We start from the raw sequence: 26,971 nt of genomic DNA, 5'->3' as shown, positions 1-26,971 counted from the left end.
TTGTGTGAATGTAGGATAGATGCCCTTCTTGCTCCTCATTGGTACTTCTAGGCATTTTCTCTTATTTCTGATTATAAACCTCAGCTTTGAGTCCAAGTCATCAAACCATAAACCACCTACTACCTCCTCCTTGCTGTAGGCAAGGAGGCACCTGGAGCCACTCGCTCTAATTCCTTGAACAGTTGAGTTTCTGGCTATCACTGTCTCCAACATTGTCTTTCATAATTTTTGGTGATTTTATTATTCTTTTTATATTATTATTTTTTGGGACATGGTCTCACTTTGTCACCCAAGCTGGAGTGCAGTGGTGCAATCATAGCTCATTGCAGTCTCAGCCTCCCAGGCTTGAGTGATCCTCCCACCTCAGCCTCCTGAGTAGCTGGGACTACAGGCACGCGCTCCCATGCCCAGCTAATTTTTAAAATTTTTTGTAGAGACAAGGTCTCGCTTTGTTGCCCAGGCTGGTCTCGAACTCCTGGGCTCAAGAGATTCTCCTGCCTTGACCTCCCAAAGTTCTGGGATTACAGACATGAACCACTGTGCCTGCTGGATTTTATTATTCTTGAGGACAATCCTTCATGCGCCTTATTTCTCTGGGACTCCTCTCCTCGAATGACCTTATCCTCTACTCTTTCGTTCCTTTGTCAAAACCTCATTATTACCAATAACTACAACCTCTGTTATCTCAATTTCAAGTTCCCCCTCTCTGATTACCCTCTCCTAAGTTTCCAACTCTCTCTCCATTCTAAAATTCCTCCCACCCACACCATAGGTTTTGCCATTCACTGATCTTTTTCTTCCCCCCAACATGGAGTCTTGCTCTGTTGCGCAGGCTGAAGTGCAGTGGTGTGATCTCAGTTCACTGCAACCTCCACCTCCCAGTTTCAAGCAATTCTCCTGCCTCAGCCTCCTGAGTAGCTGGGATTAGAGACGCCTGCCACTGCACCTGGCTAATTTTTGTATTTTTAATAGAGACAGGGTTTCACTATGTTGGCCAGGCTGGTCTCAAACTCCTGACCTCATGATCCACCCACCTCGGCCTCCCAAAGTGCTGGGATTACAGGCGTGAGCCACCACGCCTGGCCTGCCATTCGCAGATCTTCTCAGCTGCTTCCTGTGTCTTATCCTTCCACGTTTTCACATTTCTTTTTTCCTAGTTTAGGGTCTGATGTCATCAGAAGTAGTGTAAGAAAATGGGACGAGGTGGGGTTTGCAAGTGTTTATTTGACATTAATTTAGAGAGCAGATTACTGGGGTTGGGGGGTAGGACAAGAGAGAAATACTCAAGCTTGTTCTCAGTTTCTCATCTACTGTCCAAGAATCCCATTTGGTTGTAAGCTTGTCTGTCCCACAGGAGAAAACCAAAGCCTGCCAAGGAGCTGGGTCCTTAGGAGGCAGGTTAGTGATTCCTGATACTCATATCTGCTGATTGGGGGCACAGGGTGAGGTAGTTTAGCTCCCCAAGTGGCTCCACTAGAACTTTCTAACTATGTGCAGTCCTCTTTCTGAGGGAACTCTGATGAAGGCTCTTTTCTTCAGAGGTTTATAAAATTCCAGGGATGTTTTAGTGACCCTTAAGGATGTAAGTCGCTGGCTGTGGCTCAGTAGCCTATCTCTGAATTTGGCTTTGGGAGTTAGGGAACGCTTCACACAAAGGAGATGACATTTGAACTTGGCTTTGAAGGATTAGTAGGATTTTGCCAGAAGTGGCATAAGAATTCTCACTGGCAAGAAAGATAATTACTAGCAACTTTTTTTTTCCTGCTTCATAATATTAAGGACAATTTAGACCTCTGTGCCTATATATTCATACATCATATGTTTATGGCTCAAAGTAAATATGATTAACTAGACAAAACCCAACTTTATAAATCCTCTTTTTTATGTGCAAAGTAAATATTTTTAAGAAGGGGGTTTGATTTATTTACATTTTTAATTAAATGAAAATTACAGATAAAAGATGCTATACCACTCGTCTTCCTAGGAAAAGAAAATATTGCAATGTAATTAAAAGGATGCCTCAAATTATAATTAGATTTGAAATTTAATTATGACTGGAATACTTCATCCTTATGCACACTGACACCTTGTTGATACCTAACCTTTAAAGTATTTTTATTATATTTACACTAAGATCTTAATCTGTGGACTAAATAAAACCCTTAGATTCAAAAGAAGTATTAGAATTCAGCAAAGAATACAATATTCTTTTTTTTCTGGGAAAAAAAGTGTGTTTTAGAATTCCCATTTTAACCATTGCTAAATCTTATTTAACAACTTCCAGCTGAAAACATTTTAATAATCTCTAGCAGAGATGGATTGGTATAGTAAGACATTTCTTAGCTAAGGAGAATATTCTTTTGTTCATACCTGATAGAGTTCCTCTCTTCCAAGTTGAAAGGACTCTAGGAAATCCCAATACATATTCAGGAATCACATTCTCCAATAAGAAAATTCTCATTATGGAGTGTCAATTCTATCTATCTATCTATCTATCTATCTATCTATCTATCTATCTATCTATCTATAAATCTATTACTATTACTTGATGGAATCTCTTCTGCAGTAAGCTCCGGTTAAATACGTTTGCTATACTTAACTTCCTGTGGCACCATTTGACACTTCTTGCAGCTTAGAAAACAATCAATTTAACAGTAAAAATGATTTAGCTATAGTACAATGTGCCCTGAGAGAAATGTTTTGAGATAAAGATTCCCAAAATGCAATTATTATTAGCTTGATTTGCAAAATATTATGTAATAAAATCTATTTGAAAAATTGCCAGTTTAGCTTACCTGGTGTCGAAGAATGCACTTAATATAAATTGAAGTTCTTTATTCACGAATAAAAGTCCGAATTCATAGCCTTTGTGGAAATCTTTAAAATACTTGCTTGTTAATTAAATAATTGAATAAATATATATAGATAATGTATTATGTGCTAGGCATTTCCTAAATTTCGTATAGTATATGTTGGTTCTAATTTACTACAATCATCAAATGGATTGGCCTTCAGGACAGTAAATATAAAAGACTTGCTTTTATAAACTCAAGAGGAAAAACACAAAGCAACAAAGTTCGATCATCTGAAATTGACTCATTTTCATTCTACTGAGTTTGAACTTACATGCCTCACTTAGCCCCTCCTTACTGAACCAATTTTCACCAGACAACTTCTGCTCCTAGATGAACTGAATTTCTACAAATGGCCTGCCTCTGTGGTCCTCTGTATAGGCAAACCTGTCATTGAAGTCCTTAACTCTTTTGAAGGGACTTCAAAAGTCCATTGAAATCCAAAACTTTCCTTGAAGTTAAGTCAAGTTTTGCCTGTTTTAGGGCTGCAGGATTTCATCCAGAAAAGCCTAGGTGGTTAACAAGGAAAGGACATGTTAACCTGGTTGGATTTCATCACAAGTGGAATTTGGTCTGACAATTTTGGCTCTGTTAGGGGGTTTAAAGCATATTCAGCTGTGGAAATGATAAAAGGATTCTCCTACCTGGTTTTATAGCACAATAGCTGAAAGACCAGCAGGTATTTCCAAGCATCTTTTAGTGCATATCCCAAACTGCTACACCAGCTGGATCTTCAGTGAATGAAATAACCCTGCTGTTAAAGCATTTGAATCCCAGTCAAAGTCGTTGACAGTAAAAATCCAGGTGGCTATGCAAATTGGTCATTTCCTTAAATAGTAATTTGAGTTTCACTAGGTGAGCCCTGCTAATAATGACAAGCAACATCTGTGTGGTGTGTTTCAATTCATGGAACAGCTTTTATGTATATTATCTCAATTAGTCTTCACTAAAACTCTATGAGATGAAGAAATGGAAGTTCAGAGAGATTAAGTGACTTGCCCAAGGTTATACAAGTAGTAAGTGGTGAGCCGGGATTTGAACACAGACACAGGGACACAGTGGGCTTCCATTAGACTATGAGTGACTGCTAGTGCAGATGATTATTGATTCATAGATTTTGATTCAAAGAATCAAGCTGCTTTGTCTTCTTTTGGGGGTCCTATTTCTATAGGTCTTTTTTTGAAAATAGGATAGTGTGACCAGCTGAAGTGCTTGCTGAAGGCAGAGAGAATACAGAATTAATAGAAGAAAAAAGTAGTTACAAATATCAGCTATGACTACATGACCAGATGCCAAAATGAGACTGCAAATGTCATAAGTATTTCCTTCCTATTTTCTTCTGAAAATATTTGTTTATATATATATACATATATTAAGCAAATATTTTTGTTTATTTCCTTATTATGTAACATAAGATGTATTGACTTTATATCAGTATTTAAGTATTGTTAATTTTACATAATAGTATGTAGGTTATGGGATGCCAGTAAACATTATTCAAGGACCTTACCTCCTCTTCTGGGAAAAGGGTTAGTGTGTTTCAGTTGTATGCAGAACAGTTCTATCGTATTAGGTGAAATTACTACCATATTATTTTCTTTATTTGGAAATTTAACCATGGTTCAAAGAGATATGTATGGATGCTAAGTTGATAAGTGGTGAATTTGGGTTGGTTAATTTTATGCACCAACAAGACCGGGCTAAGGGATGCCCAGATAGCTGGTAAAATATTATTTCTGGGTGTGTCTGTTAGGGTATTTCTGGAAGAGATTGGCATTTGAATCAATAGGCTGAGTAAAGGAGATCATCCTCACCAATGTGGTTGGGCCTTATTCAATCCATTGAGGGCCTGAATAGAACAAAAATGTGGAGGAAGGATGAATTTGCTTCCATTCTCACGTGTGTGTGTGTGTGTGTGTGTGTGAGAGAGAGAGACAGAGAGAGAGAGAGAGAGAGAGAAATCTCTCTATATATATATCCTGTTGGTTCTGTTTCTCTGGGAAACCCTGACTAATACATATAGATTATATTTTGAGCTCTGGGCTCATATTACTAAATTTTCTAAATTTATAAGAAAAGCTGGAATTTCTGATTTTCGTGGAAACTTTCCCAATTTTTAAATGTTAGCAACTGTGTTGGTTTGGGTCATTGTTCTCAATGCTTTATTCCTCCTGTAGTAGATTTCTACATTGACACCCTTTTGCCATGTAACTCTTCAGGCCTTCCCAGTAGAACGAATAGAGTAGACATTGCTTGCCTCATTGGTTTTGGATTTGGCCATGTAATTTGGATTGCCCAGTGAAATGTGAGGAAAAAAAATGACCTGTGGCTTTAAGAAGTGCCTTTTATTTTCCATGTTTCTTATGCTCCTGCATTTACCTTGAGAGAGGCTTTTTCTGCAGCCCCAGATGGAGGAGACACAGCAGACTGGAACCTGACCTGCAGCTTGGATCCAAGTTCAGTCAATCCCAGCAGATGCCAGTGCATTCCTGTTGAGCCCAGCAGAGCCCCAGCCAATAAGCAAACCTGTGAATAAGAAATAGATGTTTCTAAGTAATGGAGATGTGGGGTTATTATGCAGTAATATTTCAGCAAAACCTGACAAATTAAAACATTTTTATAAAAAAAAAGTAACAGCTTAAATTACATACAGCTGCAGACTGGATGCAGCCTGTGGGCCACCAGCCTGAAATTTGTAAAATGGATCTTTGGCAGTATCATTGCCAATTCTAGCATTTAGATCTCTGGGTTAAAAACAAAAACAAGAACGAAACCTTATGCCAAATGTTGGATGCATGGAATATTTAGAGGAAAAGAAAAAAGCTGTGAATTTAAGAAGTGACACCTAAACAATGTCTGTGCTCCTTGTCAGAAGAGACATATAAACGAAGATATATAACTAACTGAAAATGAAGTGAAATGAGATATTTTATTTGTCATTTAGTGGGATTAACAGGATCAGCCACATTTTCCTCCGTCAGCACTACTTTATACATATAGGCCAAATGCTTAGGGAAGGAATTTGTTTTCTGTCATCCATTTTTGTTACAGTCAAAGTTTTTCAGAGTTCCTGAAAAAAGTTAGAAGATTAATGTTCATATTTAACTCTTCATTCTCCTTCACTCTAAAAGAGCAATTTTAATTACTGAAAGAAATATCTCATGCTTTACTAAGTCTTGGGAAATGCAGTAATTTATTTTACACAGCTAAGATCACCTGGGGGAATTAAAGAAGATTTACTTCTCTGCAGAATTCAGGAGGAAATCAGCATAGGCAGACTTAGAGCAGAGGGAAAGAATGTCAATAACCTCCAATCACAGAGACAGAAACTTGCATGTTCCTCAAAAGACCGAGTGAGAGGGAGGGTCACATCAGATCTTCTAGTACAAGTTACCTCCCGCCAAGAAAAGGCTTCCATACCTAAGACAAGAGCAGCTCTACACACGATGTGATCTGGATGTGATCAGGACCCTTCAATAGAGCCATTTCCTTTTTATAAATGTATGATGTGATGGCAGAGGACAACACTGAGAGCACGCTGGGGCATGAACACATTCCTTATTGATCATTCACAGCTTCCCCAAGCTGAGGCAGCCTAAGCCTACATATTTTCCAATCTTAGAGCAATGGTACTACAATAGTCAACTACACAGGCTTCCATGCGAGTCATGCCAACAGTCCTCAGACCTGTTAGCAGGTCAATCCTGCTATCAAAATAATTATGTCATTTTAATCATGATATCTGCCACAGAAGAGAAATATAGGATGCTGTGAGGTTGCAATATTATTGTCCCCTGCTAGAATGTGACATCAAGGAAATATCACCAAATAAATAACATTTAAGATAACACTTGGAAGACAGGTGGGTGGTATTTAGTCTGAGAAAGGGATGGGATGATGGGGTCATACAGGATGTGAGAGAGGGAGAGAGACAGACAGACAGAAACATAGAGAATATCCGAAGTTCTGTGCTAGTATTTTTTAAAGGGGATCACAAAGTTTGAAGAAATGCCGCATCAGATGATTATTGTTTCCTCCTCATCTTTAGTTTAAAGTGATCTTCTATATCATGAACAGAAAAGAAGATTTGAAGAGGTTAAAGATTGTTGGACAAAATGTGAAGTAAAATCAATAAGCATTATGGCTAAGAGTCTGGAAATGAATATCAAACAGACCTGATTTAAATCACAGTTCTCTACTTACTGGCTTTATGACCTGGGGCAAGTTACTTGTTTAACCTCTCCAACCCTCATTTTTTTTTAAACCTGCAAAACAGGGAAAATAATGCATATCTTAGAGTGCTACTGTAAGGATTAGGTGGAACAATACTTGTCAACTGTTGAGCATTGTGACTGTCAGACTGCAAGCATTCAGGTGTCGGAGCAGAAAGGTGAGCTGTCCATCCATGGTGGACCTCAGGTCAGAATGAATGAGAGTTTTAGTTGGTGATAGTATAATATTTGTAAAGCCTTAATCCATGTATAATCAATTCACTTATGAAGAATTTAAATCTGCCTTCAAAGTTATTTTCTCTTAGGCAGGTATATTCATTTTCTAGGGCTGCTATAACAAAGTGCCACCAACTATGTGACTGAAAACAACAGGAATGTACTGTTTCACAGTTCTGGAGGCCAGAAGTCCAAAACCAAGCTGTCAGCAGGGCCTTGCGCTCACTGAGATCTGGGTAAAGTCCCTCCTTGCCTCTCCCTGGCATCTGGTGGGGGCATCAATGTCAATCCAGAACTTCCTTGGCTTGCTGCTTCTGCACTCCTATCTCTGTCTCTGTCATCCCATGTGCTCTCCCTGTGAGTCTGTCCCTGTTTCTTCCTTCCTGTAAGAACACCTGTCATTTTGGATTAGGGTCCACCCTAGTGACTTCATTTTAACTTGATTACATCTGCAAAAGCCCTATTTCCAAATAAGCTCACATTCAGAAATACCGGGAGGTGGGACTTATCTTTTTGGGGGACGCAATTCAATCCCCAAGAATATATGAGTGAAATGGTTACAGGGAAGAAGAGCCTGTTTACCAGTGAGTTAGATAATTCTTTCTATAGCAAGTTGAGACTTCCAAAGATACATGATTAAAGTGCTCCATTCTTCTGGTGCCTATAATTCTAAGCGAGCCTGGATTACCAACTTAGGGTTCTGATTACTTTATTTGTATTTTTCTCAGTTCTAAAAGTCTTCTTGAGTATAATCTCTGGCTTTGACACAATTTTCTTATCTCTTATGATAAAGAAAGGGGGTTGCGGGGAAATCTACATCCTGAAAGGAATTGATCATTTAAAAAAAACTAGTTAAGAGGAAAGCAGGGTGATATAAAATGATCTTTTAGCCGAACTAAAGACTTGCTAATGTAGCTTCTTTTAATAGGTATTATTGGAAGGTTCAGGGTGTTTTGGTTGATTTAAGATTAAAACTAAATTATAATATTGAGTGTTCCTGTTTTGATAGGAGATTCCATTCTCTGCAGCCTTTATTTAGTTGGTGTGCTTGGGCTTGTATTGTAGAACTTATGGTGATTAGGTCATATATAACCTTATAAAGAAATTAAAAAGAATTTAGGATTTTTAAAAATTAGGGAAATTTCCTTCTCTGGGCTAGGTAGTGTTTAGGATCTTTAAATCATATATAGAAAAATGTATTTTCAGATCCAAAGTGAAAAAGACAGTAAAAGGGTTTATGTCCTCTTCTTCTTGGTTGTGTGCATTGCTAAGATGTAATATTTGTTACTCCATCAATGTGCTCAAGCCCTGTTGTCTGATGATGGGAACCTCCCTGTCTGCCTGGCATGGCTCAGCCACAACTAAGGGTGAATGAGGATAGAGTGGTGCCATGTCTACAGCCGAGCCCCTGAAGGGAAATATGGGGCCACCATTCAGTGAGCAAAGAGGGTGACTTGATCTCAATCCTCCCCGCTCCAGCCAATTGGTCTTTTAAAAATAAAATGTCTCCTTTAAGTCCTACTCTCAGGCAAAGTCTCGTCTGACCTCAAACAAAAGGGCCAAGTCCTTTTTCAGCAGATTAGAGAAATTTATATTTAAGCTGGTGATTTTCACATGTTATTTATTTTCCCTCAGTGCAGGTATTTTACGGGGATGGATACAGTGACTGCAGTTGGAAAAATGGCTACAGTCTGTGTTTCCTAAGGAGGGAAAAATCATTGCCTGTCAGGAGCTTGGAGATTTAGTCCCCAGGCAGAGATTTACCCAAGGATTCCCTTAAAAGCATAATATGAGAAGACAATACCGTGCCAGCAGGTCAGCTGCGTTGCCACTAAGGGAAGATTTGTCATGCGGGAGACTTTAGTCTGCGGATCTACTAGTTTACTTAGCCTGAAGGTTTTAAAGTCCGAAGTTGAACTCTGGAAGAAACGATAATGGGGAGCTTAAAAGTATCACTGTTGGTTTAACTAGAAAAAAAGAGAAATTCAGTCTCTTGAACCTGGGATTTAAATTAGCTTCACAGGTGTCCACTTTATCTCAGCGACATGTCCTTCTCGTGGGTTTTTTGTTTTTGGGCGGGGGGTGAATTTTAAAAATCCAAAAGGAGGGCCAGGCGCGGTGGCTCACGCCTGTAATCCCAGCACTTTGGGAGGCCAAGGTGGGCGGATCACCTGAGGTCAGGAGTTTGAGACCAGCCTGGACAACATAGTAAAACCCCGTCTCTACTAAAAATACAAAAACATTAGCTAGGCGTAGTGGTGGGCACCTGTAATCCCAGCTGCTCGGGAGGCTGAGGCAAGATAATCTCTTGAACCAAGGAGTCAGAGGTTGCAGTGAGCTGAGAATGCACCACTGCACTCCAGCCTGGGCAACAGAGTGGGACTCCCTCTCAAAAAAAAAAAAAAAAAAAAAAATTCCGAAGGAAGAATATAGTCAAATCTTAGGGAAGAACTCTGGAGATTAAAAATAAGGGAGATACAATATAAAAGACATAAAAATAACTAATAACTAAAACTTGAAGGACTTCAGTTTAAATAAAAAACTGGAATACATAACAAAGTCAAAAGAATTATATGATCAATAAAATGGGTAATAAGTACAATTAAGTTGTTAAAGTATGAATGAAAATTGTATTTTTTTAATGAAAAACACCTTCTAACCATTAAGCAAAGAAAACAGTAGAGGAAAAGGCAGAAGCTATACAAGAGAAAAACTTAAATATTGACAAAAATATAATTTTAAAAAGTTTTTAAAGCACAAAATTTAATAAAGTGTAGGTTAGTAGAATGGTGCTTTTCTTTCTTTCTTTCTTTTTTTTTTAAATATATTAACAAGAGGACCTAAGAAATGTCTGGCAGTAGTTCAAAGTCAAAGGCCAACATCAATCGCTCATAAAGCAACTTATTAAAGGGCCCTTAATGTAACGGACTGCAGGTGTCCAAGTCTCCTCCTTCAATTATCCTCCCAAGGCTGGGACTCCCCGAAGGTTCCCTTAATGGAACTTCGGTCAATATTGTTAGGACAGAAAGCTGTGGGCATTGGTCATTTTCTTTTATATCTACTAGAAATTATTTTCCTTCAGGTCGAGAATTTCTTATCTGCTATTTGAAGGTAAGACTGTTGTTCTTTTATTACTGTTGTTATTATTGACAGGTTATGGTTATTAATGTGAATTTTGTTATTATTAGTGGTGGTGATGGTATTCTTGCTTTTAGATGAGAAACTGAAGCCGGAAGGAGTTAAGCGATTGACCTCAGATAATACAGCAAGCAAGGGGCAGGGCAGAGTTGGTGCACTGGGAACCCTGGACGCGACACACTGGCTAGAATCAGGGCTGGGCTGGTGAACCCAGTGTTCTCTGCACAACAGCAGCTTCCCAGTACCTGATAAGGCTTCTGTCCATGGTGGAATTAAACAGCTCAGGGGAGAATAACAAAAATGTTTATATATAAGGCTTAGGAAATAGGATTTAGTTTGGGGAGAAGATTAGAAAATTAGTAATCCAGGAGGAAGTTTAAGCTCATTTTCAAATACACAAGGATATTCCATGATAAAATCCTGACAAGACTGCTTCTGAAGTGAGCTCCTTTCCTGTATCTTTAAAGCTGGGTTAAGCCTGTGATGAGGCAAACATTTGGGTGACATCAAGCATAATCCAGGCCCCTGTTTGCTCCATCCTTGGATCCTTAACTGTTTCTTCCTTGCGCTGCCATGTTTGGAGGATACAAAAGACACACTGGGGAGAGACACCTGCTGGGTGTAATCATCCTAAGACCGCAGATTACTTGTTGAACATATTCCCTGCTTTTGTCCCCACTCAGTTTTCTGATTTCCTTGTCCTGCTGTTTGATTCTGGTCCTCCTCCTTTTAGTGCTTCTCTGGCTCAACATTCCATTTGGCACCTGTAGCTCCAGGAGGGAGACAGGAGTCTCTTTCTTTGGGACCAAGGAATGTAATAATGGTTAGGCAGCTGTCCTTGGCTCATGACACTCCCTGTCAAAGGAGAAGAAGCAGAGAGCAAGTGCAGTCCCTCCTCCCAAGTCCTCTCTCTCTCTCTTTCTCTCATTGGCTTTTGTTTGACCTGAGGTGCCATCTCTGAGGAGGATCCCAGAATTCACAGGATTTTGAAGTCACAGGGTAGCTATTTAAGAGCACAAGACTTGCCTAGAAAAGTTTTGAGTTTGCTTTTTTGTTGGTGTAAGCAGTTTCAGCTCCTGGGAATAGGAATCATGAGCTTCTGTATCTTTCCTACAGAAGTGGTCCCAGCATTCCTCTCAAACCATGTATAATGAAAAGTAGACTCCAATGGTGTGTGCAAATTTTAAAGACCGGTTGGGATGAAGCTTTCCCCGTGATGAGCAATAGTTTGCAATATTTATCACAGGAAAGCCCAAGCTGGATCAGTGGCCAAATAGAGAATAGTCTTATGTATCTGAAAGATATTAGGGCTGGCATGAATTTTGTCTAAGTGTTGAGCTGTGATTTGGCTGAGTTGTCCAAAATCCCCAGACTGTCTGGAGTAGGGATGCTAGATTTAGTAAAATCCCCACAAGATCCCCAGTTACATCTGACTTTCAGATAAACAACAGATTTTTAAAAATATAAATATGTCCCAAATATTACATAGTATATACTTATACTAAATAAACATTCACTGTTCATTTGAAATTAATATTGAACAGGATGCCCTGTAGTTTATCTGACAATCCTAGTCTGGAGATCACTCCAGATTCATCTGGAATAACTCCCAGATCAGAAGACAGGTGACTTCCTTCACGGCAGAGTAGGGAGCCTACTCGCAGAGGGAGACTATCTGAGAATGACTATTCTGTTCTGAAAATCTTCATATAAAAGAGATGGGGAAATCTTTGATAAAATTTAGGACTCCAAAATGCTCTTTTCTCCTCTTCCTCTTCCTCCTCCTCTTTTAAACTATTGAGTACTATCTAATAGTTGTTTTTCTTTTTTCCCTCCTTTTCTCCCTCCCTCTTTTTTCTTCTTCCCTTTCTTTTCCTTCCTTCCTTCCCTCCTTCCCTCCCTTTCTTTCTTTTTCTTTCTTTCTTTCCTTCTTTCTTTCTTTCCCTTCCTTCCTTCCTTCATTCCTTCTTCCTCTTCTTCTTTTCCTTCTTTCTTTCTTTCTCTTTCTTTTTTCTTTCTTTCCCTTCCTTCCTTTCTTCCTCTTCTTCTTCTTTTCTTTCTCTTTCTTTCTTTCTTTTTCTTTCTTTCTTCTCTTTCTCTCTCTCTCCCTCTCCCTCCCTCCTTCTTCCTTTCCTCTCCTTTCCTTTCCTTTCTTTTCTTTTCCTTCCCTTTTTCTTTTTTCCATTTCCTTTCCCCTTCCCTTTTCATTTCACTTTCCCTTCCCTTTCCTTTCCTTTCTAAAATTTGTCTTAGATTTGTTGAGGTAAGTTTGACTCACATGTAGTGAGCCAAAGAAGTAGAAGAGTAACTTTTTGCAAGGAATTATTTTATATTAAGAAGATAGCTACTGTGACTTGAAGTTGGGGAATATGCGCACTTTTAATGGTAAGATACAGAAAATGAACATAGAGAGCAGAGACTGTATTTTTGTTCACTCATAGCCAGGGATATGTTTTTTCCTCCTTGTTGTTGAAACTGCATGATATATTTGTAGACATAGAAGTTTTAGACTGTGGTCTTATTCACAGAGATGTTGGACCTCTTGAACTGCTAGCACTTCTACTGATTTGCCCTATGGAAATTAGTGTCTCCTGATACTATATCCCTTGCTTTTTCAATCACCTGACAGCCAGCAAAATCTAAGGACTTTTGGTTGTTCTGTTTTCTAAAAAAGTGGCACCTTTTGAAGGGACCCAGTTTAGGCAATGGGTTTTTATTTTCAACTCAGTAAGCTTTTCCTGGGTACTAGCAACTTTTAAATAAGTATCAGCATCAGGTTCCATCCAGCCTATACCTAGCTTTGAACTGAAGGCTGGCTTTATTCTGCATTACTCTGGTTGTCATCCTATTGGTCAGTGGTTCTAACCTGCTGGGTCTATACTTTTAGAGGCACTGACATAGTCAGTTTGGGCTCCTATAACAGAATATCATAGACTGGGTGGCTTAAACAACAAATATTTGTTTCTCACAGTTCTAGAGGCTGGAAGTCCAAGATCATGGTACTGGCCTGATTAGGTTCTTGATGGAGGCCTTCCTCCTGGCCATCTTTTTGTTGTATTCTCATAATGTGAAGAGAAATAGAGAGAGGAAGCAAACTGTCTTGTCTCTTCTTATATGGGCCTCATTATCTAATTACCTCCAAAACGCCCCTTCACCAAATGCCACCACAGTAGGAACTAGAGTTTTTCAACATATGAATTTGGTGAGACACAAACATTCAGCCCATAGCAGAGGCATTTGCAAAATATATGTACCTTACCTTTTCTTCTTAAGATTTTGAAACATTTTCCCCAGAAATGTGCAGGCCTCTCTTGTTGAGACTCATTTTACATAAAGAGAGGTTTTGATGATGAAAATGTACAGTGCATGTAAATGATTCGTAGGCACACTAAAAAATGGTTGTAGCAATGAAAGGTACGGTTTTGTAGATGAGGCAGAAAGTATTTGTATGTCAAAATGTCTGTAATTTGAAGAGTGAAGCCTAAACATAGAATGCTACAACTCTATTTCAGGTCCAATGCAAGAAAATGACTAGTACTGTGTGTCAGCCTGGACCTGCATGAGATGTGGGATCAGAACCAAAAAGACAAGAGTCAATGAATGACAGTAATCAGGATGGTAGAAAAAGAAAAGGATTAAAGGATTAGGCCCAGTAGCGGGGTAGTTGCTACTGGGCCTATTCCTGTCTTTAACTACTATCATAGTGCAGTAGGGCCAGCTTTTTTTGTTGTTGTTGTTGTTAAGATGGGGTCTTGATGTTGCCAAAGCTGGCGTGCAGTGGTGCAATTATAGCTTACGGTACCCTCAAAGTCCTGGGCTCAAGTGATCCTCCTGTCTCAGCTTCCTTAGTAGCTGGGACTATAGGTGAGCACCACTATGATGCTAATTTAAAAATTTATTTTTGTAGAGATGAGGTCTCACTTTGCTGCCCAGGCTAGTAGGGCCAATTCTTAAGGATATTTAAGGGAAAAGAAAACTAATTAAAATAAGCTTATTTAAAAATTACATATCAAGTTTTTAGTACCTAGTATGTGTGTATAAGTCACTGAGTGAGGCACTGAGTAGCTAAACAGAATAAAGTGACTCCAGCCTAGTTGTGTGGGTTTGACAGACAAGCAGATTTATAACTACAAGAAATATCCATGGAATATTATTTAACCATAAAAAGAATGAAATCATGTCATTTGCAGCAACATGAATAGAACTGGAGGTCATTATGTGAAATGAAATAAGCCATGCTCAAAAAGACAAATATTGCATGTTTTCACTCATATGTGGAAGCTTAAAAAGCTGATCTCATGAAGTTAGAAAGTAGAATGATAGAGGCCAGGAAGGGTGGGTGGGTGGGGATAGAGAGGTTGAGGGGGATAAAGAGAGGCCAGGATGGGTGGGTGGGTGGGGGAGATAAAGAGAGGTTGATTCATGGGTAGAAACACAACTAGATGGAAGGAATAAGTTCTAATATTTGATAGCAGAGTTGGGTAACTGTAGTTAACAACAAATACATTGTATATTTCAAAACAGCTGGAAAAGAGGACTTGAAGTAATCCCAGCATATAGAAATGATAAGTACTCAAGGCATTGGACATCTCAAATACCCTGACTTGGTTATGACACAGTCAGTGCATATAACAGAATATCACATGTACTCCATAAATATGCATAAATATTATGTATCAATAATAAAAAAAAAGAAGTATGCATAGGTTGTCATAAGGGCATATAAATGAATGAAGAGAGAGGCAGAAGCCATTTAAACAGAGTCTTTAAGGATGACTAAGAGTTATTCAGGGAGAAAAAGGGGAAGGGGGAATTGGTAACAAAACATACAACAGTTCAGTAGGGTGAGGGATTAAGTGGAGAGGGAATGCGTGTCATCAAGGTGGCTTCTGTATGTGGTGCATAGACCGGTAATGGCATGGCTCTGCAGAACTCTGTGGAGAGTCAACTGGACCCTGTGAGCCACAGAAGCCACTACAGGCCTGCAGCGCAAGGGCCACACTATGACTTGCTTAATGGAAAGAGCACTCTAGCCTCAATGTGAACAGTGCAAGGAGAGCAGTTTTCTGAAGAGTGGGAACACATCAGTGTTTTAGGACCCATCTTCTGGCCTTCTTTCGTTCTCCCTCCTTCCTTCCTAAGTTTGTTCCTCTCTTTCTATCTCCTTCCTTGGTGTCTGTTTCCTTTCCAGTGTTCATCTTTTTCTTCTATTTCTTTCAGCTTTCATTTTTTATTTTTCTTCTTTTCCATCTTCATTGTGTTTTCCAGTCTCCCACTTACCGTTTATCCATTAAAAAATCCACATCTTTTTAAAATTTCTCATAAAATACATTGCCTTGTTGCCCATTTACTGCTTCAAGAGAAAATGGATACTACCTAGAACTAAAAGGATAGTAATTGAGCTTGATCAATTTCCTAAGTTGATTTTGTTTTGGCCCAATTGTCTCAAAAGGCAACTTTGCCAACAAGACAAAGGGATGTTTTAAACTCTAAAAGAACTTCTCTTTAAATATTGAGAACCAATGTTTAAGAACTAACATAGAATAAATCACAGAGTGAAGAAGAACTCAGGTTCAACTCAATGGAAATATCCATTCACTCAAACACCCTTTCTACTAGGTGAACAGGAGAGGCGGGAACATAGAAGAGAAAGGCAGGGAAGGGAGACCCTCACAAGAAACTAAAATACCTTTAGTTGTCAAATTTAAGGATGCTGTTATTTCCATTTCCCCCATCATTACCAGGAATAGAGATTTCAGAGCAAGAAGAGGTAAGTTAAAGAAAATATAGACAAGTAAGAGCCCCCAACTCCATACCTGCAATCACTTTTATCACCATTTTAATTTTAATGAATAATAAATGTGTGGTTTTTTTTTTTTTTTGAGATGGAGTCTCACTCTGTCACCCAGGCTGGAGTGCGGTGGTGCAATCTTGGCTCATTGCAACCTCTGTCTCCTGGGCTCAAGCAATTCTCTGCCTCAGTCTCCCAGTAGCTGGAACTGCAGGCACCCACCACCACACCCAGCTAATCATTATTATTTTTTTAATTTTTAGTAGAGACGGGGTTTCACCATCTTGGCCAGGCTGGTCTTGAACTCCTGACTTCGTGATCCACCCACCTCAGCCTCCCAAAGTAAATGTGGTTCTAATGGATGTTTTTAAAATACAGATTATCTTATTAAATTGCCTGGCTTTCAGTTTTTTAATTTAAGCCAGTGTATTAGTTTGTTTCACTCTGCTGTAAAGAACTACTTGAGACTGGGTAATTTATTAAGAAAATAACTTTAATTGATTCACAGTTCCACATGGCTGGAAAGGCCTCAGAAAACTTACAATCATGGCAGCAGGTGAAGGAGAAGCAAGCACCTTCTTCACAAGGTGGCAGGAGAGAGAGAGTGAGGGGGAAGTGCCACGCTTTCAAACCATCAGATCTCATGAGAACTCAGTCACTATCACCAAAACAGCATGGGGGGAAATCCGCCCCTAGGATCCAATCACCTCCCACCAGGTCCCTCCTCTGACACATGGGGATTACAATTTGATATAAGAGTTGGGTGGGGACACAGAGCCAAACCGTATCAGCCAGGATAGTACAAGAGTTCTTATTTATCTTTCAGTAATATTAATGAACATCTGTTATATCTTGTTTAGATTTGTTTTGCATTTGTTGTGGCCCCTAATTTATTTTGGTTTTATATAGCTATGGCTCTTGATGTATTTGCTATGACACAGACCCATTGCCTGACATATTATGATCTTATGATTATGACATTAGATGAAGGGCTGCCATTTTTATTAATTCCTTTCAGCAGCAGGTGTTGAGAAAAGGAGAGAGTACTTTTGGCTTGCTCATGGCCCCAGGCAATCCGGCTGCTAACTTTGCTTTCATTCGGTATATTTAAGTTTCAGGTCAGGCTGAAGGACTTAAAAAAGGGAGAGCAAGTAAGGAAGGGAAATATAGTAACATTCTAGATTTGGATGGAAGCTGAGAAACATTTATCCTCAAGATTAAATATGCCCCTTACCTTAGGTCTTAGCCCAGTGATACAGCATCATTTCCTGCCCATTGTAATTTAACGTGGGTGCTCCCTTGCCCCCTGGTTCCTTTTTCATGTGAGAAGCATTCCCCAATGATAATGAAATTTTCTTTCCTTAAGGTTTTTATTTCCATGGATGACCCATATTTCAAACAGGAAGCACATACTCTTTCTATTAGTGTTCAGTTTTCTGTATATTTCTTTTAAACAAATGTAATGAGCAACTAAAGTATATTACGTACCACTGGAAGAGACTGCAGAGAACAGAAAGCTGCCTAAGACAGAAACCTTGTGCCCTCAAGGAGACACAAAACATGTACACAAGTCTGTTATCAGCCAGGCAAGTTCTAAGAGGGCAGAGGTGATAAGGACCAAAGAGATGAGGGACTCTACATTGGCAGTGAGTGGTTTATGGGATATGTCCTTACTTTTTAGAGTAATAGACTCACATAAACTACCAGAGGAGAGGTTTTCTATCCTTATAGCATCTGTGCATAATCCTGAAAGTGGTCCTCATAGGAAGCCACAGAAGAAGGTGGCAAAAATATCCAAGGATTGGTTCTCCAGGAATCCCATTTGGGCTGCTCTGGGTTTACTTAAGCACATTTTTATCTTCTTGAAAACAAACCACATAAAGGACATAAAGAACTTTGGGGAAAACATATTTCCAAACAAGAATCTAGTTTGAGCTAGAACTCGGTGTAGAGCGGGCACTCCATATCCACACTGCCCATCTGGTAGTGGAGGGTGTAGCTGCTGGCATCATGGTCTGAGGAGGCTGGGGTGCAAACTTGAGCATCTGGGCATGAGCTTAGAAAGATCCTTGATATGTGATGGGTTGAGGATGGGGGTGAGCATGACCTGCAATCTTCTCCCCAATCTGCTTGGGAGCTCAGCATTGTGAGAAGCCAGACCAGCAATTCTGAATATCCCAAGATGGACTTAGTCTTTGCCTACTGATAGTTTAATATAAATGAAGCCAAAATACTGGAGCATTAAATAAAATGAGAAAGTTGGTGACATTTACTAGATAAAGGGGCTTACAGTGTAGCATTTATATTTAGATTCAACTTGTGATTAAAGTCTTCCAAAAAGACAGCAATTTTGAGAAAGGTATAGCTGGAGAGCTTGGCAGAAAGCCAAGTGATGAAAACAGAGTGTTATAGTAGAGAAGATAGAATGGAAGAATGTGCTAGAAGTCTGAAACAATGGGAAAAGTGAAGGTAAACAACCTAAGCCTACTTCATTTGGCCACAAAGCTTTTGACTTTCATTGAAAGGTGGAGAAAGGGGAGAAGATATTCCAATACAATACAAAATCCACTCAAACTTGATTCTTGAAATAGATCCTTTCAATGTAGTGAATTGGGAATTAGAGGATGAAGTTAGAGCAGCAATAGATTAAGAGTTAGGCCTTAAGGAACAACAAAGTTTTACTTACAGATACACAGAAAAGAGGAATTATCAAATTGACATTTATTTTCTTTTCATTTGCTTCTAAACTTTGTTTTTTGCAGCATCATGTTATGACTCACATTTTCTACCTATGTTACACTTCCATAAAAACCTAATAATTTTTCTGGTTTGGGTTGATTCGCTCTGTTTTTCAAGTGAGAAAAAACGGTCAAGGGAAGAATGTAGAGGAAGGTGATATATATGTATATATATATATAACAGTTTCATCAGGTGCCATGTGTTTGCTTGAGTCATGGATGCAGCACAGAGGAAACTATTATAATTTCAACAAAACAATAGAAATACTCAAGTTGTGGAAAGAAAACTTAAATTTCATACTTGTCAATCAAAATTAGAATTTTAGTGAGACACTACAAAACTAAAAATGTCGATAATTTAGATATGTATTAATTACATCTCCAACTGATCTGACTATAAAATTGGAAAATCATAAGGTAACTGACTAGATGATTTTAATCGGCTGATTGAATATCAGCCACTGGAGTGGTACCTGACTGTGTTAATGATTGAGCAATAATTTGTGGTTTTTCCTCCTTTTTCAAATTACCATTAGAAAAATATCTTATGCAAATTCTAAGTAGGCTTCCAAATGCATTTTGATCATTATTTTGAAGGAGATATCTGGAATTTTTGGAAGCTTGTTTTTGTTTTTTATAGAGCAAAGGGCATAAGCCAAAATCAAACAGTGATTTTTTTACTTAGAAAAGCTAATTATAAAGTTTAAAAGTCATACAAATGTCTCTCTGTAATGATATGTGATTCTGTGAAATGAAATCTTTTGAATCTTCCATTCATTTTGATAATTCTTGATACAAGAACAAAGGGATCATCAAAAAAAAAAAAAAAAGGAAGCTGGAAGAGACCTGAACAACCATTTTCCTCATGTAAGTAAACCAAAACCTAAAAAGGTTAAGTGAATGAATGAGTTACACAGCTAATAGCAGAAGGACTCTGCTGTGTGAAAGTCTTTAAAATAACTCTCCACAGCATTCACAGTAACCTAACAACCTGTCACAAGCACCTAACAACCTGCCATAATCTGCCTGTTCATTCCTTTCCGGCCCATCTTCCACCTGTAGTCCAAAACTTCCACGTGTAGTCTTTGCTCTAACCATTGGTTACCCAAATATATGCTGTTTCTTGCTTTGCATTTATAATTGCCTACCTAGATGGCTACACTTTCCTTCTGATTTGCCGAGCTAGCCACTGTTTTTTTTTTTTTCCTGAAAAACGCTCCCTGACTCACTAGAATGACTTCCACAGCCCACCTCTTGGTTTCTGCGGCCCTCTCCATCCATGGGTTTTGCATCTCACAGGTTCAACCAACCTCAAATCAAAAATATTTGGAAAAAAACAATTAAAACTTACAATAGAATAATAAATAATACAAATTTTAAGAAAACAATACAGTGTAACAACTATTTACATAGCATTTACAATGTATTAGCTATAAGTAATCTAGAGATGATTTAAAGCATGCGGAAGGATATACATAAGTTACATGCACATACTATGCCATTTTACATAAGAGACTTGAACGATCACAGATTTTGGTATCCCTGGGGGGTCCTGAAACAAAACCCCTGTGGATATCGAAGGATGACTCTACTTCCCTCATAATCTTACCATGCTCTATTTTAAATGTCTTACTAGAATACAGCTCGTTGAGTGCAGAAGCTATTTGAATTTGTACAACCATAAAAACATTAATTATTATAATAATAGTTAACATTTGTTAAGTACTAACAATGAATATAGACTGTTCTAATTGTTTTATTGGTATCTACTTATTCTTAAGCACAATGTCTAGCACAGAAACAGTAGGTAATTTTTGGTTGATTGTTGGAAGTAATGCATCTATGCAGGAATGACATTAGTGCTAGAATGATGTCCTCAATAATTCTCAGTCCAGAGATTTTGGTAGCTTCTACTGCTGGTTATCTAATCTTCACACAGATGGAACTGGATGTGAAAGATTGTTTGCCTACCCTTTTCTTGTGGATGTTGGAATCCACAAGTTAGAGAGAGGATTATATAAACCTTACTGATGTAGATGCAACTATTATAATTTGGCTTAGAAAACTTGGAAACTCAGGAAAAGGGTCTTCTTTGTAGTGACATTATGGTTTACTACAGGAGTTTTCTAGCTAAACTGAAAACATTTTATGCCTAGACAGACTAATATAGATAGTTAGTCAGCCCATACTCTAAAATTTACACCAATTTCTTCATATCTGCAAGACCTGAGGTATTAAGTGAAATTTACCAAACTCTCTTTCTGCTCACGATTCTCTTTATTTCCATGAGATTATGTATTTGCAATGCCAGGGAAGGTGCATTTTTAAAAAAGTCACATCCATAGAATAATGCTTATGTGTCATTGTACATAGAACCTTTACCAAAATACCTGGCACCATCATTTCTTCATGTATTTAGCAAATAAAGTGGAATGAAGGAAATCATGTTGATGAAAACCAGTACACATTTAAAATGTCATTCAAATGCCATGGTAGTTAGAATAAATATTCAGCTGAAAAAGAAAGTTTCCAGATTTTGCTGACTCAGCCTAGAGCACAGATCAGTGGGTGAAGTGGGGTGGTCCTTGACCCCTGAAATAGTGTGCAAAAATGTGGATTTGCATGTTTATGTTTAGGAGAGTGGTTCTGAGGCTTTTACTAGGTAGTCAAAGGGGTCTGTGTCTCTCTAATGATTAAGAACCACCACCGTCAAGCTTGCCATCCAGCTTGTGAACCTCTGCAATATGGGTTAGGAGTCTGTCCTTTAAAAGCATTCGTTTCAAAGGCAAAATTTAGTAAGTTCAATAAACTGTGTGCTCAGGTGGTCCTGCTCAGGTCAAGGGTTGGTTGGCTAATCATGTGCAAGAGCATTGTCTTTGTTTACTACACCGTAACAAACTTGTCTGTTTCTCTTACTGTCCTTGCATCTTCTTTGGATTTCGTAGGTTAAAATAAAAAGGTCCTCATGAAAGGGTTTCTTTTCTAAATTGGGCTCTATTAAAAACTACCAATAATTTGGAAGCTATTAGGTAACCTTTGACTGTTTATTGACACAAAAGGAAGCTTACCATCCCAGATTCTATGGTGATGAATAGAAACCATGCCATCAACTGGAATTGTAACTTTTCACTATGGTCATCGTTTGGATCATCATTCAGATTCATAACATTTATAGAACTTTTATTTTGAGATTTTAAATAAACACGTCTATTCTTGCTGTGAAGGTCTTTACATTTCTTTTTTCTGTTTAGGACTGTTTAGGGCTATGAATTCCCTAAAACTATACCAATGTGATTATAGAACTGAGATTCTGAGGTAAAAAAGTTGAGAAATTCATATTTGTATGTGTATTAAATAAAATAATTATTTCCAAAAGCTACATATTGTTTTAGCAGCTCAAAATCAAAGCATTCTAGTATTCACTTTTTTAAGGTAGGAAATTATTTTTTATTCTGTATTGCTCAAACACAAAGCAAATTACTGATATTTTTTATTTTACATGAAAAGGATACTCTCACAACTGAGAAGATATTAATCTAATGGCTTGTGGCCTTTTTCTAAGAATTTAACATTCAGATTCTTGAAGAACCTTAAGTTCATTCTTTATTTTTTTTAAGATGTTTATTTAGCTTATGATATAGTTGCTTTTCATACAGTGATTTTTGTAGTTTAAAAAAATGTTTAAATATTGGGTAAAATTTGCCATTGTTGTTACTGTTAATGTTTAAAAAAATACTTACTGAAACTCACTCATTAAAACAGTAAATATGAAAAGCACATTATTGGATATTTAATATTTAAACATATTGAGAAATGGGTACTATAAAAGATGAAAGCGACTGATGGTAGGCCTGGACTAAACAATCTTAAAGGCAGCTTCTAGCCTTATGATTTTAGACTTTTACCACGGGAAAAAATATGATGGCTGTGTTTCCCAACAACTGTCTAAAGCACCAACTTAAGTGTACATCAGTGTAATGCTTTTTATTTGAATAAGCAACAAGAGTTGCTTATTGATAACTTGTTACTGCATTCTTTATGCTAACAAATTGTCCAAAGAGGCACTTGAGAAATTCAGATAAGCATCATAATTTATTCAAGGGGTTGGGTTTTGTTCAAAGATAAATAATCAAATAGAGTTAAAATAAGAAAAGAATTAGACTAATTCACATCCTGTATTTCTTTATCTGTCATTTGACGAATATGTGCCTTCAAGATTTTAAATGTGTATTTGTATTGACTAAGTGATTTGTTGCAATAGGTTTCTGTTCCTCAGAATTTTCTTCATAATGGCCATGTTAAGCCCTTCTTAACCTGTTGCTAGCGGGTCTGTTGCATTTCAGGTTGCTTATACTATTAAAAGACCAGACCCTTATATTATACCTTGATAAATAATTTTCTCCCAGTGATTACTTATTTACCTTATTTTAGTTTTTCCTAAATCTGCTAAAAACTTAATGAGCTTTTCATTCAAGCCTGATATATTGACCCTATTTTTAGTGATGGTTTTAAACCACTTCTTTGCTTTTCTCAAGGTAACCTTGGTGATATTGTTACATTTGTTCATTATCATTTTTTATGCAGCAACTATCTCTATTGATTTGTCTGTGGCCTTTGATTCGATGAATCACAACATATTGCTATTTGAGTGTCCCTCAATTTGGCAAAGTTTAACTACAGTGGAATGGTTCTCAGGCTACATTAGTGAATAAACCCCAGTCATTTTGTTTAATGGTGTTGAATCTGAGGTGAAAATGTTACATTCAAAGTTACCTCCGGAGCTAATTATGGGGCTTTTTACTTTTTCAGTTTTTATTAATGACCTGCCGACATCATACAGTTCATGAAATGCTCTGGATGCGTACATGCTGATGATACGACCTCAGACCCAGCAAGAGCTCAGGCAAGTGTGCAGGCATTGTGTGTTTAAACTAGAGATTCATTGAGTGATGCTCACAACACAGATACAAATTTTTCCCCAAGTATACAGGCTGACAATTTTTTTTCTAACTACACAGAGCAATCCTGGATAATTTTATATTTGCCTACTTTATAAATGGAGGTAGGAGCACAACTAGCTGAAATAGATGACGAAATGATGAAATGTGTATCTGGGCTTTTATATACCATCCTATTCCCATATCAAATGTAATATAATTTTAGGTGGTAAAAACTTAACATTTCACAAGTGTGCTATTTCCCACTGAATAATTTTTTTAAAAATTGGTTGTTTATACCCATCTCTCTGAATGTAAATATGAAGGTAATACCCCAGAATGCTCTTTTCTTAAATTTGGAAAATTACCAAGGAGGAAAATATTCTCTGTAGTAGCACAGCATTCTTTGAGACTAACTTGTCAATTACAATTTTGTATTCATCCAAGTGATAAAACACATGTAAGGCCTGAATGCTCACTGGGTATAGTCCATATCTTTAGAAGTAACTTCTCAACTCACAGAAGTCTCCCTTCACTGCCTGCTTTGTAGACGGCAGGACTCTGGACCACATTTAATATTATAAGATTCCCTGAACTTCCCTTGGACCAAAGCAGAGGAATTGCGTTTGTAGATGGAAACAGAAGAACAAACCAAGTTTGAATGGATGACCTTTGCGGCTGGGTTTTCAGTATGTCTTGGGTCAGAGGCAGCCAGACATTCTGTTCCGAGAGCTCTTCAGACGCTCATAATGAACCTCTCTTGTCTGTAGAAGTTGTGCATGTACTAATGACATAGAGATGTGAGGGACAGTTTCTGTACTCAAGGAGCTTATATTCCCATGTCAATAGTAGTTAAAGGAATGTGTTTTGAGCAAGGCTGCCTGGTTTCAATTTCTGGTTCTGCCACCTGGCAGAGTAACATTGGGCCAGTGGCTTATCCCTTTTGGCTTCAGTTTCCTCATCACTAATATACATTTCATAATCATACCTCCCTCATGGAGTTTTTGAGGGTCCAATTTGATAATACATGTAGGGGGCTTGCAAAAGTGACACACATTGAAAGTACTGAATAAGTGTTTAGCCATGATTATTATTAAAGAAATAAGCATTCTACGATAAGGTAAGTGCCACAGAAGTAGAAACGAAACACTCTGAGAGCACAAGATGAGAATCAATTCTATCTTAAGGAAACGATGATTGGCTGGAAGAGAACTTCATAGAAGAGATGAAATTGTAAAATACTAATAGCCATTCTTTACTGCACAGTTGCTATGTTATAGGCACTGGACTGAGCACCTCAAAGACTTAATCTTATTTAGTTCTCACAACAATGCTCTGTTTAATGTTTCTTCTTTTACAGAGGACACAGAGGCTCAGGAAGACTGAGTAATTTACCACAGGTCCTAAAGCCAGGAGGTGGTAGAGCTGGGATGCAGCTGGAGTCAGTGCTAGATTCACACCTAGGTTTAAGTGCACTGATGCTCATGCTCCTAACAACTATATAACAGTTCCTTCTCCCTTAAGCTTATCTTCAAAGGATGCATGTGAGTTTGCTGGTTGAAGAAGGGTGCTAGGCAAATAATAATTTGACACAGTGGGGAAAATATGTGCAAAAGTAACAAAAGGTGTGAAAATAGGCAACAAGAGTTTGGGGACCACATGGTAAAAGGCCATTTAGGTCATGCTAAAAAGCTTGGATTTGGGCTTGGGAATAGTGGAGAGCCAATCAGATGTGCATGTGAGAAAAGAAACAGAGTGGGCATTGGTTCTGGATGGATTGGAGGGCCATGACATTTGGAGGTGGGAAGCCTTTAGAAAGAGGTTTGTTATATCAGTCTGGGCAAGAAATAGTGAGAGCTTGAAGTTAGGAAGTGAGGGGAGAATTAGAGTAGAAACAACCGATTTGAGAAGCTTTTCAGTAGCCGATTGAACAAGGTTTGACACCTGATGGCATCAGTGAGGGAGAGGTAGGCTGAGGCTGACTCAGGTCTCAGGCCCCGTGGCTAGTGGTTGAAATGAATGGAGATGGTAAATAGAAGCAGCTTACATAAAATCCATTTAAGGATTTGTTAGGTAAAATCAGTATTAAGAAATAGCAAAACTTCTAAAGGAGGTGTTAAGGATATGAGGGGGCGTTTTCAGAGAAGATTTACATTTGACAATGCAAACTTCTATTGTCTGTAAGAAGAGGAAAGGAGAAACTAAAGGTACCAGCACCTTGGAAATTTTCCAATTGCCATTACAGGCTCTTAGAGGGTCAGCGGAAATGGCAAGTACGCACAACTTTCAATTACAGTAAAAGCTCACTGATTTGGATTAATTGGGGTAAAGGGCAGCCTGACTAAATAAAAGTCTGATTTATAGAAAAAATTTAAATAAATTCAGTTTGATTACTTTTAAGTATTTTAAGCTAACTCTGTTTTTATTTAAAATGTCAAATTGCTAAGGATGATTTGTGAATAATATAAAAAAGACCCAATATAGAGGGCAATTATATTAATTAATTAATTAGATAAATATTTAGTGCCCATCATATGCCAGGCAATAGTGACCATAAATGATGCCTCTAAGTGTCACCATCACTTTATGTTTAAAAATAACCATTTTCCTTTCTTCTTGCAGATCCAAATCTTTAAAAGGCATACATATCTGAAAAATCGGTCTCAAAATGAGTTGCCTTGTAAGCCTTTTCTTGTTTTATAAAAAGGAGAAAGTTCTCCACTTAGATAATCACAATTCGTGAAATGAGAACTTAAGGAGGTTTTCCTGTACCAGAGACTCCTATGGGTCTCTATGCTTCTATTTTTACAACTTTTCGGTCCATCTTCCTGTAGTGGGCATTGTTTCTAAAAGGCAAAACTGACCCTGTTGATTCCAGGTTTCAGCTCCTCCCATTTTGGGTATTATCTACAGGATAAAATCCAAGCAAGTTCTTTGGCATAGAATTCAAGGCTGGTCACATCACAATTCTTATCTCTCTCTATGTAATGAACTCAAAATTTCCACCTGCCTTGCTTCTCACACCCTGCTGCTCCTTGTGTCTGTATTTTTGTATATGCTGTTCCAT

At 38.1% G+C, this 26,971-nt stretch overlaps 1 long non-coding RNA gene across 1 annotated transcript in view; it reads left to right on the top strand.

Moving 5' to 3' along the window:
* LOC117975475 (uncharacterized) overlaps window positions 1-23,870 on the top strand; it is a 184,969-nt gene extending 161,099 nt beyond the window's left edge. The window contains exon 6 of the long non-coding RNA XR_010108841.1: window positions 23,777-23,870. This is a non-coding gene — a long non-coding RNA (uncharacterized LOC117975475). The remainder of the gene's footprint in view (window positions 1-23,776) is intronic.
* Window positions 23,871-26,971: the final 3,101 nt, after the last annotated feature.

Source organism: Pan paniscus, chromosome 10 (genome assembly GCF_029289425.2).
Source record: "Pan paniscus chromosome 10, NHGRI_mPanPan1-v2.0_pri, whole genome shotgun sequence".
In the NCBI taxonomy this organism is placed as follows: Eukaryota; Metazoa; Chordata; class Mammalia; order Primates; family Hominidae; genus Pan; species Pan paniscus.
Note: the sequence above shows the minus strand (reverse complement) of the source record. Positions and strands in the feature narration are given on the sequence as shown.